The 11,120-nt window shown below is 43.3% G+C and overlaps 1 long non-coding RNA gene across 1 annotated transcript in view; it reads right to left on the bottom strand.

The window, feature by feature from the left end:
* Nucleotides 1-5,632: 5,632 nt before the first annotated feature.
* LOC109930292 overlaps nucleotides 5,633-11,120 on the bottom strand; it is a 67,638-nt gene continuing 62,150 nt past the window's right edge. The window contains exon 4 of the long non-coding RNA XR_007264867.1: nucleotides 5,633-5,670. This is a non-coding gene — a long non-coding RNA (uncharacterized LOC109930292). The remainder of the gene's footprint in view (nucleotides 5,671-11,120) is intronic.

Here is an 11,120-nt window from a genome sequence, read left to right as displayed (position 1 = left end):
CCCTTTTCTGATGAAGGGTCTAGGCCCGAAACGTCAGCCTCTCTGCTCCTATGATGCTGCTTGGCCTGCTGTGTTCATCCAGCCCTGCACCTTGTTGTCTCTGTTATGAAAAAGGTAACATGTCTTGAAAGATAGGTGACAACCTCCAGACTAATGATTCCATTCAAAGTTTGTGGAAGTATGTGCTGGAAGGGAAGGATAAACCATACACATACATTGTTTTATATTACCTGAATATGCTGTTCTGATACTGGTCCAGTCATTTGAAGAACAACACCCTTCATGTTTCTTGCAGTTGCTGCTACTGAATAAATAAATCATCAAAAGACAAGGTGGTCGACTTGACTGGCACCTGATCCACCACCTTCAGTATTCAACCCCTCCACTGCCAATGTTGCACGGTGGCAGCAGTGTGTACCGTCTGCAGGATTCCCTCCTCACGAAGACTCCTTCCTTAGTAGCTTCCAAATACTCAATCTCTATCACCTTGAAGAAGAAGGGAATCAGATCCTTGGGAACGCCACCTCCTCAATGTTCCCCCCAAGTCAACACTATCCCGACTTGAAACTATGTCGTCGTTCCTTCAGTGTCACTGGGTCAAAATCCTGGAATCCCTGTACGACAGCCCTGTACACCCTGTCTGTAGCAGTTCAAGAATGCAGCTCACTGCTAACTTCTTCAGGACAATTAGGTATGGTGAATAAATGGCTGCCTAACCAATAATATCAACAGCCCGTGAGTGAATAAAACAAAAAAAACTTCTTTTTCCAGGAAGCAAGCATACGTTGAGATTGATAGTAATCTGTGTGATTCCACTTAGTTTCCAGGCACCACCAGTTTTGTTTTCCACGGTGATAGCGTATTGAGTTCTGATATTGACAGCAGGAAAAACTCTGTCTGTCCTTGTCTCTGAATAATTTATTCCAATGTTATACAGGAATTGAAAGCAATTAGTCATGTCTGTCTGGGAAAAGAGGGAGTCAAATCTACATGAACAAAACTATTTTGACATCTACGTGATAACTGGCTGCTTTATGCCATAAAGAGGATTGATTACCCTGCGGAAGAATTTATGGAGTCAATCAGAGGAAAGCTGTGTCTGCAAATAGACAGTCAATGCCAAGTGTAACAAGGAACAAGGAAGTTACTTCCAATAAAGAATCAAGAAGCAGTCTGAAGGACTCCAAAAAACTAATAAATGTTTTGGAAGAAAGGAATCTAAAGAATCATCAATAATATCACATCAAGGACCTGAGGGATGACATACTGTATAAGCAAGTAACTCTAGAACTGTTCCTTCGAAGAACTTCGAAGAATAGCACTGCACTAGGATTGAACCCTGAACACATCCCAAGACAGACACTGTTGGTTAGAATCATAGCCACTAGTCCAACGTTCCAGTATTAATCCATAATTCCACCGTTCAGCAGGTAATAGCCAATTTGAATTGTGAGGCTTTACTTGCTTCCTTAAATGATTTTATTTTGGTTGCTACATGCAATAAAGTTTAAATCATTGTTTCAATATTTGATTGTGTGTTGAATCCTTTACTCTAATCTGCAATTAAAACTATCCATATACAACATTCCCAGTCATCTCTCCCTAATGAGAGAGCAGCCCTATAGTCCTCTAGAACTATTGCGACTTTACCTTTACTTTGAAGTAGTGGGGAATGTACGCTTAATATTAAGTCAGTGCCCTTCAATCTTCTAAAGTACTGCATCACTTTTTGAATTTAAGTGCAATCCAAGATCCCCCCCCCGAACAAAACATAGAATGAACAGTTTTTTTTAAGAGCCATATATAAATCTTAAACCAAGTATGTACAATTATTCATTTTATCCTCTCTTGTCACCAAGCATCAGTGTGACACCTGTGACTGCACATTATCTGGCAGTGCCTTGAAATCCGGGTTGTAGTTTGAATCTGATAGTCATATACAGTCCATCAAATGGATATCCGAGAGGTAGGTGCAATACTTGGACTTGATTATCTTTGTTTCAGAGAGCACGGGTATGTGGAGTCAAAGTAAGCCTTCGCTTTAAAAGCACAGGCTAGTGGGTATGGATATTTTTCTTTGTTCACGGTAACAAACAGCACCTATGATGGTGCTGCTTGGCCTGCTGTGTTCATCCAGCTCTACACCTTGTTATCACTGTCCCTTGATCTGACTTTCAGCTCAATATAACTTTGCACAGTAATTGTCTCCAAATCGACTGCTTTGTAAATCAAATACCTGATGAAAATTTGACAGCCAATCCACTAATGTCTACTTGAAGGAATAGATTTGAGACAAACGTGACAATTTGCTCCAACATGTCTAATTCCTGAAATTGTCTGTTGAATTCCTTGATTAACTTCTTTAGGTTTTCTCAGTGGAACTATTTTTCTTTGTCTGTGATTTTTGTTCTAGCATTTTCTCCAAACTCTAGGAGTGTTGCAGTGTTTTATTTTTTAATTAGGAGGACTACACACATAGTTTCGATTTAAATGTTTTTTTTTATTCACTTATGGGATGTGGGTATCATTTCAGTTGCCCTAATTGGCCTTGAGAAGATGGTGGTGAGCTGCCTTCTTGAACGTCTGCAGTCAACACTATCCAGGTTGACCCCTTAGGGAGGGAATTCCAGGATTTTGACCCAATGACAGTAAAGGAACAGTGATATATTTCCAAGTCAGGATGGTGAAAGGTTTGGGGAGAAACTTGAAGGCGGTGGTGTTCCCATGTATCTGCTGGCCTTGTCCTTCTAGATGGAAGTGATTGTGAGTTTGGAAGGTGCTGTCTGAGGATCTTTGGTGAATTTCTGCAGTGCATCTTGTAGATAGTACACACTGCTGCTACTGAGTGTCAGTGGTGGAGGGAGTGGATACTTGTGAATGTAGTGCCAATCAAGCGGGCTGCTTTGTCCTGGATGGTGTCAAGCTTCTTGAGTATTGTTGGGGCTGCACTCATCCAGGTAAGAGGTGAATCTTCCATCATACTCCTAACTTGTGCCTTGTAAATGGTGGATAGACTTTGACGAGTCAGGAGGTGAGTTATTCGCTGCAGTATTCCTGGCTTCCGACCTTCTCTTGTGGCCATTATGTTCATGTGGTGAGTCCAGTTAAGTTTCTGGTCAAAGGTAACCCCCAGGATGTTGACAGTGGAGGATTCAGTGATGGTAACACCATTGAATGTCAAGGGGCAGTGGATAGATTGTGTTTTATTGGAGATGGTCATTGACTGGCATTTGTGTGGCATGAATGTTACTTGCCACTCACCAGCCCAGCCCCAGATATTGTCCAGATCTTGTTGAATTTGAACATGAACTGCTTCAGTATCTGAGGAGTCATGAATAGTGCTGAACGTTGTGCAATCATCAGTGAACATTCCCACTTTTGACCTTATGATGGAAGAAAGGTCATTCACAGCATTCTGTGTACTAAGTCTCTGTCATTTCCCTGCAGTTAAAAGTTCAAATTGTTCAGTTATTGGTGTTATGTTAAGCAAAAAAAGTCAAGCAACCACACATTGTCTGACACACTGCACACTTCATTCCTTGATTTAAGAAAATGCCAATTTCTAGCAGGACATCTTTGTAGGAGCTTCTGTTGACCTAGCTACCTCACATTAGCATGGAGGATTACTTCATCGTAGGCAGCATCAAGTTTGTCGAGTAAGGATTTAAACATGCTCTGCTGAAGTGTTGTTGTTCAAATCGAGTTTACAATCTTAATAACAACTTTCATTACATGAGAAAAGCCCACAACTTTACTTGCTAATAATGCTTATACAGTGGTGATTGACAAAAAGTAGGAAATCAGGATCATTCCTGCAAAGTGCAACATTTGTGTCAAGCTTGGCTGGGGCACCATCAGTTGTAATGGAAACCAGTTTCTTATTGGAATGTCTGTCTCAAGCACCTATCTTTGGAATTCAATAGAGAAATCCTCAACCCTTGTTCTTTTAAGGGGCAAAACGATCCTCTTTATTTGTTACATCCTTCAAAACATATTCACATAAACAATCAGCTGGGCCATGTTGGTCATGTCAATGGCTTCATTAAACTGTAGTGAGAAGCATTCACAGTCCTTTACGTCCTTAATTTGAGTTTTAATTCTTCTTGTAATGAAGGCTAGCATCCTGTCAGCCTTCCTGATTACTTTCTGATTTTTCCAAAACTCCCTTGATTTGGAGATGTTCCCATTAGATTGGGAGAGAATGTGGCTGCTGAAAGGTGTTTTCAGACAATGATTCCACTTGTCTTGCTACCCTGGAAGCTCCAAGTAAAAAGTAAAATACAAAGTCACCATGGTCATACCAGATCATGGGGCTGATCTCTTGTTAGAGAGAGATGACTGGTGTTTTAACCTGACAGTCACCATGCCTCAGGTGTAGGGCGAGGTTGACAAGGAAAGTCCTTCATGGTAACGTCAACCAGTGCAAGAACTGAGCCAGCTGTCCAGCCAACTGAGCTAAAAGCACCAAGTGCCATGCTATGGATCGAGTTATTATTTCTTCTTTGTTCTTAAAGTCTTTGAGTAAAGAGTCGTGGCCACAGTCATTGCTTCTTCAATTACTTCGTCATCTGTGAATGATTTCTTGTATTTTGCCAGAAGATGGTAAAACGCAAAATGATTCTTCACTGCAGGTCTCGCCTTTTGCTGCTGGTTTGGGAAAAAAAAAATCTGATTGTTGAGCTTTCCAAACAGCCTCAGCTTTCTTTGTCCAAAGCAGATTGTTCAAGGGAAGACTATCAGAGTGTCAGAGACACACGCTGTGAGGGAACGTGATAGGATTGTGAGATTGACAGTTAGAGAGATCGACTGTTGGAGATAAACGTGGTGAGGGAACATAGGAAGGCGGTGGGATTGAGTGTTGGAGACTCTGGAGTGGACCAGTCAATCACAGTCTATGTGGTGGTTGGTTGGATGTAGCTAAGAGCAGGTAAACTGTGTGGCACCTTGTTAAATAATGATGAGACAGGAAAGAATGGGGTTGTACGTGTGAGGGGATGTCAGCCATTTCGATTATGTGCCATGAGCAACATGGCTGCTGTGCCGTTATGGTGTTGGTGATGGGTATTCCAGGTTACCAACGTTTGACCAGGTACGTAGTGGCCTTTCAGAGATGGCCTGAGCACAGGGATGTCAGTCTTTCAGCTTAAGTCCTTTGAGTGATGAGTTGTAGTGGGAATGGCGCACGGTAAAATGGGGCTAAAATCAGATGTGAAGGATTCCATAAGGGCGGGGTAGGTAGTTAATGAGATAAATTTAGTAATATACAGCAAGAAATCTCACTAGGCCCTGGGGTGAGAATCCTTCCAAAAAACCAAATGCAACTCTTATTAAGCCAAAAAATGTAAGATCAGGCATATTGTAAATAAACTAGCTTCATCTTGAGGAGGCGACGGCCTAGCGGTATTATCACTAGACTGTAAATTCAAGAAACCCAGGATTGTTCTGGGGAATAGGGTTCAAATCCCACCACAGCAGGTGGTGGAATTTGAATTCAATTAGAAATAAAATCTGGAATTGTTGATTGTCAGGGGAAAAACCCATCTGGTTCATTTCTGCTGTTCTTACCTGGTCTGGCCTACGTGTGACAATAGACCCACAGCAAAGTGGTCAACTCTTAACTGCTCTCGAAGATGGGCAATGAATGCTGGCCTAGACAGTGATGCTTTCATCCTGTGAACAAATAACAAAAAAAATCATTTTCATTTCATTCTGCCCAGCAGCAATATATTATTTACACCAACAAACCTTCATTACATGGTGGGGTCTTCATTAGTTTTCAGTGTAAGCTGTTTCTAAACTTTCAACAATCACCCAAACATATAATCCATTCTGAACTTGGCAATGTATACAAGCATCTATATGAATGCACCAAGAAGTGCCTCAAGCTGTTTTGCATCATCAACTCACAATTTGAATCTTACCTCAACACATAGTAGGCTACAGATCAAAGTGAAAATATTGCACTGACATCTCAAGAAGAAGCAACCTTTGTCAGACCATTAATACCTGTCAAAGTATCATTTCTCCAGTTCTAATCAGGAAAGGGAGCTATAGTCACACAGGCAATGTTTGAAAAATTACACCTAGCAGCTTAGTAACACAATAAAATAATGACCTGATTGACTGACTTCTATCTTTCATAGAGTTTCCCAACATCAAATATCCAATTCAACATAACTAATACCTTAATTTCTGTTCCTATCAGCTTACTATCTCACAAACCACTGCAAATTTACTAGTCAGGATGAACATTTTCTGCTAAAAGCTGAAATAATAGATGAGTATATGATGCCATATATCCCTCCTTAAAAATCTTACACTTTCTTCTGCTGGGTTTAAAAAGATACAAAAAAACCCATGCATCAAAAGTCGTGGTATGTTGTGCCCACAAAGGCTTCAGGGCTCACTTTGAGAAACCAGGTGTCAGGTGGTTTTTAAGACAAAAAATGACGGGAACTGAAAGCTGGCCAACAGAATCAGCTGACAAAGATGAAAGACAAAATATTTTAGATGCAGCATTGACACCTGAAAGAGCACATGTATTCTAGTGAGGCTTAGTTTGAGTTAAACATTTGGCCAGTGTTTCCTTTACTGCAGAAGTGGTTTGCTACACATTACATGGTCATATTAGATAATTGCTTTTTGATTCTATGTGATAACTGCGAGCTGTGAAAGACAATACTGGGTTTACTATGACCAGTTGTGGTCTGGTACTTGTTCTAGATTTCCATATAAGATTTGTGGGTACTTTGCAAAAAAAACCTACACTTAGGTCAGAACCTATTGCAGTTGCCTTCCAAAAAAATGACTGATTGCAATATCTGACTGTTAGTGTGTCATGAAAAAATCATTCTTATTTCAAAACCGTGATGGGGGTTTACAGATGACTCTAGTTTTTAAGACAATTGGATAAAAGACAGAAGCCCATAGGTGTCTCCAACACAAAGTATTGGAAAACACCCACCAATCGAGGGATCAATTCATAAAATCCCCACAGGCTGTTCAGCCCATCAAGTCCACACTGACCTTCCAAAGAACATGCCACCCAGGCTTACTCCCTCCCCCTCCTCAAACCTATAACCCTCCATTTCCCATGGCTAACCCACCTAGTCTGCAAGACCCTGGGCACTATGGGCAATTTAGCATGGTCAATCCATTTAACCTGCACATCTTTGGACTGTGGGAGGAAGCTGGAGCACCCAGAGGAAGCTCACGGGGAGAATGTGAAAACTCTGCTTAGACAGTCACCTGAGGGTGGAATTGAACCCAAGCCCCTGGTGCTCTGAGGTAGCAGCGCTAACCACTGAGCCACTGTACGGCCCCAACTGTTGCATGACATGGGCAATGGCAAGACAGTTTTGAAAATATTGCAAGATTGAAAAGAAATCAGTTTCGTGATGTTGACAATGTCTTAGAATAGTGAGATGAAAATCTGCTAGTGAGCAGCAGTAGCCTGTATTTGATGCATTTATACCTCATTAGTATCTAATTTCATCTCATTGCTAAGTAGTTTGCTGCTGTCCCACATGCTGGATGGAAACCAGATGACGACAATTCCCGACACGTAAATGGCTTGCTCCTCCATCCCTCCCTCTTGGGCAGCAGTCCCCAACATCACAGGTACACTCTACAGGCAGCCACCACCAGCCATTCTCCCATCCATAGAGGCATTGGTCAGCCTCACCACATCCTCACGGCACATCACCGACTTACTTAGAACGTTGCTGCCCACTCCTTGCTGCATGTTGGAGCACCCCAGCCCATTTCATAGTGATGCGGCTGCCAGGAGACACTGTGTGCAAAGACAGGCACCTACCTCAAGGATCGGACCAAGTGCACTCAGGGCCTGTCGCTTACTCTCTGAGACACTGCTCGCTTTGCTCTTGCTTGGATTCTCACAACAACTCTGCCATGCTTTGTCGTGCCTTTTCAAAGGGAGTCTGCTTTATGTTGGGATATTGATACCATAAGTCAAATGCACCATCCAATATCAGTCCAGGGACTTGATCATAATCGGTCTTTGAGATGTCCAGGTTAGGGGTCCTTATCTCTACAATTTTGGGAGTGGTAAATGGGCACTCCTTCAGATTTGGTTCAACTTGTCCCAGGGATTTGTGGAGAGTGAATTAGGGAGCTGCATGGAGATTCGTCAGGGCGCTGGTCCTTCATCAGTTGGGGCTATCAATCCAGTTGGCCAGTGGGATGGGCCAATGTCTGTCTAAGGGTGTGTCCAAGACTGAAGGTCCATTGTGGGGTTATGAGGGGCCACTGCTGTGTTAGGGAAATCAATAGTGGGCACTGAAGGCAGCCTACTGGGGTACAGAAGCAATAGCAATTGTGAAAGAGGGTAACTCAACATATAGGTGGTGGTAGGTGATAGAACATGGCAGAGCAAGGGGTACTACAGGAGATAGGAGTGGGTCATCATTGACAGCCACCACCACATTGGCTTCAATGGGGAGACAGAGTGTGACTGCGTTCAGAATGATTACGTGTTATGTTTCCCATCCTCATCCAAATTGCAAACGTGTAATGGACGTGAAAATGACTGGCAACGTCCTGGGGGATTGGATATTAAAGTGTTTAATTCTATGAGGTGGGGGGAAGGGTTCCACAATACATTAAACAAACACCCACACGGTATAGGTGAAGGACATCTGTTAGCACAAATTGCTGTCTGTGGGCCTCTCGCACTGAACATTTTTAAAAATTCATTCTTGGGATGAGAGTGTCACTGACTGGACCAGCATTTATTGCTCATCCATAGTTGTTCAGAGGGCAGTTAAGAGATAACCACATTGCTGTGGGTCAGGAGTCACACGGAGGCCAGACCAAGTAAGGATGGCAGTTTCCTTCCCTAAAGGGCAACAGTAAACCAGGTGGGTTTTTGCTGACAATCTACAATGGATTCACACTCATCATTAGACTCTTAATTCAGATTTTTTAAATTGAATTCAAATTCCACCATCTTCCATAGCGGGGTTCGAACCTGCGTCCCCAGACCCGTGTCTCAAGATTAATAGTCCATCACCTCCTTTACCGACTGTATCCACTAAAGATCCAGCCACAAGCACTCTAAACTACATCATTCAACATTACAAATCAATCCTACACATGGCCAAGAGGCACATTCAATTTTTTGTGGGATAGAAAGATTCACTGTCGTTGCCGAGATATCGATCACAGTTTACACAAGGTGCAGGAGGTGCTCACCTCCACACATTGGATAATAAAACGCCCAAACTATTCACCTCTACGCAATGCTGCCTTTCTTGTGGAGGTTTGGGGGAGGAGTTCTTATTATTTCTCCAACATGTACAATCTGCTGCTGCATATTCACCGAAAAGTTTGAGTAACAGATGTCAGTAACAGGGCAATAATCGCAAAATCCATATAGCGGCAGCACATTGGACCCAATTGCAGGATTCTCCACGTCCTGATGTTTGGAGGACTCTGTTCAATGGTTATTTATGTATGTGCTGTAACTGCTGAATGGTCAGGGTTTGAGTAAAGATTTGTAGCTCGGGTGCCGGTTGTAGATGTTGGTGTGTTCGCCGAGCTGGGAGGTTTGATAGCAGATGTTTCATTCCCCCTTACTAGGTGACATCCTGACAGGGGGCTCCACAGTACTGATGATGTCACCTAGTAAGGGGATGAAATGTCTGCTCTCAAACCTCCCAGCTCGGTGAACACACCAACATCTACTACTGAATGGTCACTTTACTGAGGAGGTGCTTTAGTTCTGTTATAGCCTACATAGGCTCATTAGAACTGTTTCCTCAGTGGATCCAGATACAGAAGCTGTGGATATCCCTGTAGTCACTGTACTAAGGGCAGCTATACAAATGGGTAAGGGACATGTGTATCCATATCAATGTCTAGTGGATGTGTAACTGAACCCCTATGGCAGAGCTTCTGCCTTGGGGGCTCTCATGATAAGGCAAAGAAAGCCGCAGTCCCTCGCTTCCCGTGGAATGTTGTGCAGAGGAGAAGGGAAGTGGTTTTATACTCTGTCCGGAGATGGAGGTCAGAATGCTGTGTTTGCTGTCCAGTGTATCTGCAATGAAACATCTCCTTCCTCTGGGGCTATCGAGGGAACGACTTGATCCTCGCAAACTCTGCCCTGGAAAACTGGAGAATGCACAGAGATGATGGGATGAATGTTAGGATCCATGATCACTGCAGCACTGTGCTCAGTAAGACATTAGGATGCTCTTCAGAGGGAACAGCTTTCAGCATCCTACAGTGAGCAGCATCAGGAAAGCAACAACTGACAGGACGTCTCTGTGAATGGAACTAAGCTGCATGAAGTCATCGTTCACTGACTGTAACAGATTGGATGCTGCTGAGGCCAGTATCCCCTGTACAATCCCAACGGTTTAACTCTTTGATCTTTCTATGCAGTTCATGCTTTTTAGCAAAGTGTTAAAGTTACAAAAGGGTGGAAACTTTCTCAGCATCTGATGCTTCTTTATTCAGTGATGTCCCTGAAGGTCATAAGGTCTCACCTAAGAGACTAGCATGTAAAATTAAAGCACATGGAATTCAGGGTACTGTATTGAGATGAATAGGGAACTGGTGGGCAGCCAGGAACAAAGAGTAGGTCTTTTTCCAAGTGGCAGCCAGTGATCAGATCAGTGCTTGGACTCCAATGGCCTCAATGAGTGAGTTGGCAATGCAAAAGGCATGCAGGGCTAGCAGTTTGTGGGGTTGGGGCATGGGGCTGGTTGCTGAAAGCGAGTGCAGGAAGATGCTGTGTGCAATAGTGAAAGTGGTGGAGCATTAGCTTTTGTGGGAGGTGCGCGCAGTAGCGGAGTGAGAGTGAGTGTGAGGCAGCAGAGAGAAGATGGTGACACTGAGAGTTGCAGAGCGCGTAAGGTCACAAAATTTCTTCCTGCAACTGCACGTGGTCTGGACCATGGAAATGGCACTGAGACAGGTGGTGGCTCTGAACCTGGCTGGCAGGTTCTGGTGCCATGGTCTCCACTGGCAGTCCAGAAGAAAGAGGTCCTGGAGATCCCAGCAGTGGTGAGTACGTCTGCCGTTGTTGCGTGAATGAAATCATGAGCATGGCACCATAGAGCCGATATGTGTACAAACTGGGGCCAGCAATGAACAAT

This window comes from Rhincodon typus, chromosome 26, assembly GCF_021869965.1.
Source record: "Rhincodon typus isolate 14 chromosome 26, sRhiTyp1.1, whole genome shotgun sequence".
Classification (NCBI taxonomy): Eukaryota; Metazoa; Chordata; class Chondrichthyes; order Orectolobiformes; family Rhincodontidae; genus Rhincodon; species Rhincodon typus.
The sequence above is the reverse complement of the archived record's forward strand: the minus strand, read 5'-3'. Positions and strand labels throughout refer to the sequence as shown.